This window comes from Scleropages formosus, chromosome 15, assembly GCF_900964775.1.
Source record: "Scleropages formosus chromosome 15, fSclFor1.1, whole genome shotgun sequence".
Lineage (NCBI taxonomy): Eukaryota > Metazoa > Chordata > Actinopteri > Osteoglossiformes > Osteoglossidae > Scleropages > Scleropages formosus.
In genome coordinates this window covers 12,001,784-12,012,825 of record NC_041820.1, presented here as the reverse complement: position 1 = coordinate 12,012,825, position 11,042 = coordinate 12,001,784, and positions in this window count along the sequence as shown.

The window sequence follows — 11,042 nt, the reverse complement described above, 5'->3', positions numbered from 1 at the left end:
CGTCTCAGGAGTAGAAAGTCATACATCTTACAACTGCTGGCACTACTGATCTGCAAGAAGCGATATGTTTGAGACAGAGCCCTTGGGATTTATTGATTTGTGAGAAAAATGTTCTGCACATATACACTTACTTTTCCCTAGCTTTACAATACACTCGCTGGTAATATTCTTAAGGGAAACGGAATTGACAATTGTTCATTTTTGCTTTTTGCAAGCTTGCAAGAACGAATCCCTAGTTACCTGCGAAACATTAGCCTTGGAATCATTATTCACTTTAACAACACATATACTGCATATTGGGATTTTGACAGCAAACCCTTTACAGAATGAAAATTATTGAAAACAATTACACCTGCAAAGTGCGTAATGTATAAATGCATAAGAAAACTGTACAGAAACAAATCAAATTTACATTGTTTTAATAATAATGTATGTCAGGAGGAATTAATGGAAACATCTGAAATAAGTGTATGAATGTGAGCCGGTGAACTCATGGCACTGTAATATTGAGTTCTTCCAGCATTCTTTCATCAGCAAGAACCTCTTGCTCAATTCAAGATGGGGTGGTCTAGAACCTATCCTGGAAGCACAGGATGTGAGGCAGTGTACGTCCTGGACTGAACAACAGTCTATCAGAGGGCAGTCACACACACACACAATTATTCACTCACCCGTACACATGCTGTAGGCAATACTGAGTCGCCAGTTCATCTGCAACACGTGTCTTGGGACTGTCTGAGGAAACCAGAGAAAAGCCACGTGAACATGGGGAGAACACAGAGTGAGCAGAATCAGAACTCACGTCCAAACACACAGCGCAGGACATGTGAGTCACCAGCGCTATCTGGTACAGCATCATTCTGCTCCTGTTTTTCCGTCATTGACTTTCCTTTAAAGTGAATAAACGTCCGGATGCATTTTTTTTGTCACACCCAGCCGGATTTCTCAGTTTCTCCAATTCTCACTGCTGAACTCCATTTCCTTTCTTTCTTGAACACTTTCAGTCCAAAACAGAGTGGACAACATCTCCTGCTATGCAGCTGAGCAGATTGTGGAATGCTGCTCCCATGCTCGTATCCAACTTCCCAGAGGTCTAGAACTGTCAACATTAAAACTCTGTAATATTTGATTGGTACATTTTCCCTGAGGAGAGGGGATAAGTCAGATTATCTTTGAATAAAATAAGGTTTCATTAATTTAATTGTGGTTTTATCCAGAGCTATCCTGAACTCATGCAAGGAAGCAGTTTCATATATAAAGTCATCATATGAAGGAAACCTGGTGAGAAATGCACAACACTGCTCCATTTATCTTGCATTGCAAATGCCCTTAAAATGCTGTTCTGATTTGCGTGAGACAAAATAATTTTACCAAGAAAAATTAAAACGGAATACAAGCAGTATATGGTTTTATTCCGGCACGTTAATAAAAATACGCATTTAATAGTTGCAATAAAATACGAATTTATGAGGGAAAAAACAAAATAATATAGATTAAGATTCAGTTTACAGTGTCTCCAGTCTGTATTGGAAGCACAAGTCCTTTTAGGATAGACTCATAATATCAAGACGTAGAAATCAATCTAAGGAAGGTGGCAGAGTTTATTGTAGTGAAATGAAACGTAAGGTGACGTTTCACTCATTCACACAGACGATCACTGGACCACAGTAAAGCAGAAATTTGATTGGATGTGGACCACAGTTCAGGTTAGGACCATGCTGCTGATGTCTTAGTCATGAGAAGATCTTGACTCTTCAATTCATTGCATGTCCTGCGAGGGTGTTACCTGCAGGGTCAAATGTACGTGTACCGTAGGCCAAAGCTTGGCTACAACTGCTCATTTTCGCATGTAAATGTGAATGGCAAGTTTTCAAAATGTGCAACAGATGGTAGCCTGATCATCTATAGCAGCAAATTACATTTCATCTAAAGACCGGCAAACAGGTCCAGTGATCCTTGAAAACGATCTAAATATCTCCTGTAACACTGAATGCCAGAGGTCCCAGTTAAACAGTGACGTCAGGCACCCGATTATGGTCGGGCAGCACAGACGTCCAACAGTCTTTTACTGTGAGATACTATTCAATCAACATCAATTCGGGCTGTGAGAGAGGGTAAGGAGAGGTTCTTGGTCTTAATTCAAATATTGATACTTTGGAGGTTTGGAGCTAAAGTTTCTCATCAGTTTTGCTTTCAGTGATTTGCAGAAGTACAAGATATGCAGATATCAGGGGAATGCAGAGAATTAGAGCGGATTAGAAGCTCTTTCATATGAAGCCCATTTGGGGAGGCTACAGTAATTTGCCTCCTTGTAGGTTACGCTGTTAGATAACAGGTAAATCTGTAATATAGGCCAGGTAATTTGGCAGTAGGCAGCGTGGTAATTGAAGAATGGGAGATGTGCTAAAATAGTTACAAGTTCACACTTCAGATGGGAAATTGCTGATGTTACCCCTGAGAAAGATACTTAATCCAAATGATTCTGTAAATCACCCAGCTCTATTAACAGGTTAAAAAATGTAAATTAAAAGGTATGTGCTTTGAATAAAAATGATCACAGTTTTTCTTTAAATTAGCTGCAAAGGAATTATACATGTTTTAAGGAAAAAGTGCTGATGATGTATTTGATTTATCAAGAATGTGTTAACAGAGAACATATCAATAACTATTTGACACTATTTGACCCTGGTGCTGATGATTACAGATGCTCTAAAAAGGCTCTTGCTCCTTTTTTAGAAGTTGAGGATGACTAAGGTCATTGTCACTGTTGTGTTTCCAGAAGTTATTTTGGTCCAGTTTGCCAGTTGTTACTTGAGGTCATTGAATCTGAGGTGGGGGACAGTTTTCCCCATTGATTGTTCTGCTGTGATGTAAATGGCTGTTTAGCCTTTAAATGATGTGTTTTTAAGACCTCGTAGACCTGCTAGAGGCCGCTTTGTCAGCCTATCCATGCCAGAGCAAATTCTCTGACCTGCAGTAGAGAGAGTAGCCTAATTTCTCCAAGGCTGCAGAAAGCGCTCACACAGCTCTTCCCGGGAAGCTTTATGAGGTCCTGCACCACTCGTCCAGCAGTCCCCTATTTTCTCAAGTCATACTAAGGAGCTGGTGCAGCATTTCATTTCCAGCTTGGTTTTGATGGCGTGTCAGGGCTTATCAGGGCCGAGTGCTCTGAGGTGTGATGGAATCGTGCTCCTTTCACGTATTTCATCATATGGTGAAAATCCCATGATTTTTCCTGCCACGTGATGGAAGTGGCTTCAGTCCATTTTGTCTAAAAAGCAAAAAAAATATACATAGATATATATGCCATCTTGGAATGGTGTTTAAAATGTCCATGATTTAATTGAATGAAAGACCTTCTTTGAAACTGAATTCTATGAATCTTGACAGTTTTGCACACTTTGATTGTGCAGTTAATCATAATATCAATTCATTGTGAAGTTGTTCTTTCTTGGAACATTTTGACAGTGATATCTTTAATGACACAAACTATGAATCACATATGGCTACTGGAAATCCAATAATATAACAGCAGGTAACAAAGCCTACAGCCTTGAATTTGGCTGTGTTACTTTCAAGTGGATTGTGTTTTACTGTGTGCATTCATGCTAATAAAATATATTTGGTAGCCAGATATGCAAGAGTCAAACTCTTGCAAAATGTTTCATTAATCTGCCCCAGAGACAGCAGATTTTAGAATCTTCACGTAAGACCTCATTGTGCGTATGAGCTCATTGGCCCACCCGTTTCTGAGTCAAGATAAAGGTCTGATTAGACCCTCGTGTGAGACATTCTTACATGACAAGAGGTAGTCATGTGGCAGTGCCAAGTGGGGTCAACACACTCAGGTGAAAGACCCAGACGGGTCCCAAGTGTTGCACCAGTATGCTGAGACAAGGACACTTATCTCACATATCTATTTGCTGGGGTTGGCTGGGCTCTATAGAACAGAGACTGTAATGGCGCTGACATTATATGAGGGTTGCCTGTGGACAATGAGGGTCACACCCTGATGAAAGTACAGTTAGGTCCCATCTCTGAGAACAGATAATATCTTTTTGCTCAGAATAGTGCATAATTCATAACATAGGTTTGTGCTGCAGTCAGTTCACTTGTTATATAATCCTTCTACATTTTTTAGAAAGGGGGAAAATGTTGAGCATCATTCTAAAAGCAACCTATGTAAATTATTTCATATTACAATAAAGTAAGATTCGAAGGCAAGTTTATCAACACACAGTGACTGAATAATGCAATAATGTATGATTTTTTAATGTTTGTTAGAATATTGCTTTGACAGCTCATTTCCATAAGCCCATTAGTAATATCAAATGTAATTGGGTGGCATTATTACTGAAACTGTAATTATTTGCCCATTATTGTCTGCATGTCAGACTGAAGAAAGGAACATGTTTTTTTTCCTCCAGTTGTGTCTCTCACTTCACACATATCACATATCCTTTACTTTTGCTTACTGCACTGCAGTTATGAATTATGTTGTTCAAGTTAATTAAAAGCTTTTACAGCCAAAATCAGCGGGTCGAAGCATAATGTTGCATGATGTGCTGATTATTTTGACACATTTTATGTTATTGATTTCTTTCAATTTATCACATGACATCTTAAAACTTGCCCCCTAATTATTGTAGCATAAAGACCTGCAACATACAGAAAGACATGGAAAAATCTGCTACATTTGGCTGATGATTTGCATCACCACATTTTCACAAACAAACCAGAGAAAACTGTGAACTCATGAACTCTATCATAAGATCAATGCTGTCAGTCTAACTATTTCTTGTCAACAACAGAAACTGCTCTCTGGAACATGACTCTCCCAAAGTGTAAGCAGTCTAATGTTATGATCAGACCTGTGGGACGTGCAAGAATTTTATCAAAAGTCTAAATCCCTAGTTTTAGAGTTGCTAAAGTGCCATAAAGAAGGATTTTGATTTGGGAGCCTTTGCACTGGGCTGCCATCATCGTGTGCCTTCACACAAAATGTCTCGAAGTCTCGATACTCGTAGCAGCTATGCGGCAATAGAACAAGCCTGTCCTTGGAAAAAAACATAAAAATAGTGAAATATATATGAACTATTTCAGAAAAGTGATTTGTTTCTGTACAGTAGCAGACAAGAAAACATATAAAATATGATGGAGTGTATAGAATGTGATATATTAGATTACTGCCTTAAACCCTCGAGAAGCAGGTCTTTCTTGAACCTGAATAGTTTAACATGAAATATTTTGTAAAGTTGGAAACCATTATGAAAGTCTTTCCGTATGCTGGTCAAACAAAATTCCACAACAGGACTCAGATGCAGAGAACTACTTTTGAGAAGAGTGTCTGTCAGAAGAGTTTGAAAGGTTCTGTTGATACGCTGCACGTCATCTGAGCCACGTTACGTCTCGCTGGAGCCTGAGCTACTCCAACAATGACTGGGGATGCAATTAAATAAGAAGTTGGTTTCAGCTGGGTAAAATGGAGCTTTCAGTAAAAATATACTTTCCTCATTGCTCATCTTATCCAGAAACAACTGTATTACTTTTATGTTCTCATGCAATCTTTTGCTCACTTTATATTTTTCCATGTTATCAGCATCTGGCGTGTATGTTTGTCAAAGCGGGTAGCCTCCTGCAGGGGCCCCATTGCTGGGCATTCGCTCTTGAGGAGAAATGCAGTGAAGATGTACTTTGGCATGATGGTGGAATGTGCACGTTAAATCCCTGTCACGATTTTTACTCTCTAGGAACTCTATAGAAAAGTGAGCAATAAAATACAGCTGCACATAAATACACAGTATATTTGATATAAGTAAATAGAAAGCAAAATACTATAGTGCTTGTAGTAGATATCTGAAATCTAACCATAAAGTGAAATTAATTCTTGCATTTATGGTGCTTTGTTGCATTTATGGTTGCCTAGATGAGCTGTGTTGTATAACAGTTATTGCTTCATATGGACAAGATTATTTTCATCAGATAAAGCAGCGAAGTTCCAGCACTAATAAAAATTTTACACTTAAAAATATATAGAGGACGGTTTATAAGAGGGGAAGTGATCAGTGGAAGAAAAGCCTTTTTATGTCGTCAACCAACAAAACCGAGAGCAAGTGCCTAAGCAAATTGGAACTGCAAAACACTGGCTATAAGAGCCTCGTTCTGTTTTATTCCATAGTAAAGAAGCACAACACACACACACACAATGTACAAATTATGGTCTAATAAAGTAAACTTGATAATATTTTCTCCCTTCCTCGTAGCTGAAACACTTGATTAGCAGTCTCTGTGGCTAAAAATGTGCCCATTAATACAGTTTCTGAGTAACATAATCAATTTTTACTTGGGCTGCACTTCAACCTGGTGTACAGTGCAAATGATAAACAATCTTGTAAGCATCATAAATTGGATTACAATGTACAACATTCATCGCCATTGGTTCTTGTCGGAGCCATTTCTCTTTTGACACCCAAGGGAATTGTCTATAATCAATTCACTTGAGTTTACGTGGCCTTGCTCTTTGCCATTGTGTAGATTCAGACTGTGTAGAAGGGCTGCAACGGAGGACGTTCACGGACCACAGACATTAGACGTCATAATCCTGTCCGGTGTTTCCTCCATCGAGCTGTAAATTTCAGATCTTCGCAACCTCTAGTACACGTATACAAAACAGCGCGAGGACCATGTTCCTGGAATTCGCTGTGATTGTCATCAAAAAGTAAACGTCCCCTTGCAGGGAATGTGGATGCCACTGAAAGCTTAGCGGAAGACCCTCAGACATCCTTCACGCTCCAGCTGTCAGAAAAAGCAAGCTGGCTGGAGCTGCTGGTATGTAAATGTAACCCTACCGTATACAGACACAAGTCAGTGACTGTGCCGTAAACGGTTTTCCCGCTCGCTCTAGCACTGCTGCGGGTCATCGGGTGTCAGGGGGTGGGGGGGGGGATTTGTCAACACAATGGTGCTGGTATGCTCTACTTTATATGGAAAGAGCAATAATTGTCCAAACACAATAAAGGGTCCAGACTTCTAGAATTCTCCGTCCCGGTTCTCACAGGCTGGTGCTACTGGAAGGTCGGCTGGTGCCGCAGTCACTGGAATTCTGCACATATTTTCAGGATGTGCTCACTGTAAAGCTGGAGAAAGAAAAGAGAGCAAGGAGTTAACCCTTAGGTCTGCCTGGGCTAATATCCAGCACATTGTAAGACACTGGAACATATTATTTCTGGAGACAGGCATTTAGCTGCCTAACACTGAGTCAAATATGCAGAACTGTGAGTTAATTCAAAGATTTTCAGTGAATAGTCATTTCTATTATTTCTGGTTACATTAGACTGAGTAATGATCCATACAAGGTTTAACCAAAAGGCACAAAGTGTGTCTTGCTCAGGATTGCTTAACTAACTGAAAAAGTGGAATAGAACTAAATACTGATAAATTTATTGATTCTAAATTCTGGAAACAACTAGATACAACCTGGCACTGTAAATCGAATTCTGCTCAGTTATGTTTTAATAAACGATACTAATAAAACTGTAAAGAAAATGATAACGGTAGGCTGATCTGAGCTACTTTTTAAATGCCTTAATTGTAAAATGGCATCAGTACACATCGTGCACTGAATAAATTGATATGAATTATGATATACAGTCTTCTTTTACATATAGTATCTATGATATTGGAACAGATTACATGTTTACCACCAAAAAAAGTAAATGGAGTGAAACCAGATTGCAAATAATCTTCTCTCTTAGTAATCTGTTTATGACTTACCAAATGGTCATACATTTTGCTCTTGAGAATTTACCTGTATCAGTAATTACTGCATAACCTATAAACATTGGAAATTATTTGGAAATCAGAGTTTTGTATGTATTTTATTTGAAATTACACTTTTTGGTTTACATTATAAATGATTCATTCATTTAAATAAAATCATTGATCTGTTGTAAATATATGCTGTAATTTATGTAAAGAGCAGCTTATTTGATGAGTTTTTTTTTTTTTTTTTTTAAAAGTTGATGTATAACTGAATGAGGAAATGCAGATCAAGACGAGATTGAAATTATTTTAAAAGTCTAAATTAAAATCTGATGTTTATGGAAGAGTACACTTGTAACCTGTGAAGCTCATCTAATTTAAAGACTTAAAACACGGACTTATGTATTTATGTGTTTCTTTGTCCCCTGGGACCATCTCGAAGGCAGTCTCGCTGCATTCATTTTAATTTAATTACATTACAGGCATTTTAAATTAAAGATATTTTCTGCCATCCTGCTGTGCTGTTTCATTTCTAGAGCGACTGTGGGGTACTCCCATAGTCAAAGATGGCAGCATCCACAGGTTTTTTGAGTTACCTTTCAATCAGCAGTTGCTTTACAGCTGGAAAGACAGGTGAGATAGGTTCCCTGTCCAAATAATGACTCCAGTTAGAGAAGCGGTGATGTAAAACGAAAGAAATCACACCCTGCAGTCCTTGAGGACTTGAATTTCCCAATCTAGAGGATCAGAAAGGATGGACCAAAAAGGGTGTTCATGAGAAAAAAAATTGATTAGACAGAAGTTGTTGTGAATAGATGAAATTTTTTTTTTTTTTAATGCTGAGCTGATTTGGAAGTTTCACACGGTCTTGCTTGTCTTAGTATGAAATAACTGTGACAAAGTGTCCAGTGACTTGACTTAAACCGCAACATTGTTTAGATATTGATTAGTCTGAAACCTATAGGATTAGCGATGGAGTTCCGGAAGTTTCCGAGCTACTGGTTTTAATAGAAAAAGCTGTGACTTTGGACTATATCTTAATGCTACATATTTCACAGTGGCAGCAACAATACTTGAGTGGGTAATTACCTTCCATATTACAATTTAAAAGTGCAGGTGGAGGTACAGGTTGTGAGGAACATACACAGAGCAGAGACGCACACAAAAGGAGCCATTTCTGTGACCAGGGAAGGTGATCATTAGTTTGTGAAAAATCCACTATGGTAAAATCGCTACATGTTAGTCTGTCAGTCTATTCTGCATACAGTCAAACTGAAATGCTGGGAATAAATTGAAAGCCACTTCAAATGTAAATGTGAAAGCACTTCTGTATTATAATTCATAGGAAATGAGAATGTGCATCCTGACATATCACTTTTTCTGGTTTGAGATTTTTTGCCCATAATAATGAATGTCATTGGTTCACTCTTGCTGTTGTACCAAAGATTTCAGAAAATATATCTGTTAGCTGTTATGTGTGGCAGTCCACAGTGTAGTGCTGGAGTAGGATAATGGTAATACAGTACAGAAATATTTTGCACTATAATATAATACGAGTAGCTGCAGTGCTTTACATGACGTTCTTGAATAGGACATATTTAGTGACACGAGGTGTTGTATTGCAATAATCTTCACTGATCGTTTTTTTTCCCACCATTTTCATGAACTGCATGTTCATTACAGCTTCATGATGGCCTGGAACCTTCTCAACCACAGGATGCAAGGCAGGGCAAACCCTGGACGCAATGCCAGTCCACCACAGGGCTATCACACACAAACTCATACACACAGGAGACAACTAAGAATGAGCAGTGTCCTCTACTTGAAGCACATGTCTGGGTTTTAGGAGGAAACCTTCAGGAACATGTGGAGAACATGTAAACTTTGTGCTGTTTGAACTAGATTTGAACCCATGTCCTACCACACAGCCCATATGCTGTGAGGCACCAGTGCTCCCTGCTGCACCAAATGACAGGCAAAATTGCAATAAAGTACATACGTAGTCATTTAGTTAAGCTTCCCTGGTCAGTTCCATAAAGCACTTCTGCTATTAGAAACCATGTTTGCAATTATAAAGGCCCCCATTTTACTTTACATTTTTGCGAGACTAACTGTCGCTGACTGAAAATGCTTATCACAGGCTCAAAGTAAACAAGCATCAACTCAAATAATTCCCTTCTCCCAATACTTGCTATTCCAGTTGCAATGTCATGGATTTGCACAAAATCATTTGTTTTTTCAGGGCGGAGGGTAGGGGCAAAAAAAACCTTCCAAGTTCTACTGCTGAAACTTTGAACAGTGAAGTACAGTAAATGATAAATTACACTTTTATAGCAAAAGTATAAAAAACACATCCAGTTTAATGAAATTTAATTATTAAACCACAGTTGTACAGAATTTTAGTAAAACTGTTGTACGCGTGCACGGTGACACAGCGGGTTTGGCCAGGTCCCGCTCTCTGGGGGGTCTGGGGTTTTAGTCCTGCTTGGGGTGCCTTGTGATGGACTGGTGTCCCATCCTGGGTGCTTCCCCTCCCCCTCCAGCCCTGCGCCCTGTGTTGCCGGGTTAGGCTCCTGTTCACTGCGACCCTGCTCGAGACAAGTGGTTTCACACAGTGTGTGTATGTCTGGGGGTGTGTTGAATTAGTTGCAATGATAAAGACTTCTAATCACATTTAAACAGAGTGCAAATATTAACACAAATGTAGCATAAACACAGGTGATAAAAACTGTTTGGAATCTTAAGTATTAAAAGCTAAGAGTACTGAGAGAATAACAGCAGCACCTGGGCTCTTCGATGTTGTTAGAAAGTGCCAGAATGAGATGCAGTTTCCCTGATCACCAAAAAATAGCATTTTATGACAGAGACCAGAATCATTTGTTCCTTTTCATTATAACACGTTGGTACAATGACAAGAAGCTGGGTAACCAGCTATGCCAAACTAGAACAAAATGAAAGAATGCAGACAAACCAAGATGAGGTCAGAGTGATTTTAAAGGTGCAGCTGAAAGATACAATAGATCAGTGCTCACAGCCCTTTTTTTGTTCTGAAGCCAGATGGGAGGATTTCCTTTTGCAATGGTGTCCAAAAATGGAATGACATTTGAAGTTGCTTGCACAATGCTTGGTTTGCTTACATACAAGCATGGCAATGTTCATTCTATCAATATACTCAAAAAGGTTACTGGCAAGCGTACCTGTTTTGAGTTTCTGGGAACAAAAAATTGACCATTGGGCCTAAACAAATACATAGAATTACCCTTTGGCCTGCATGGAGCACC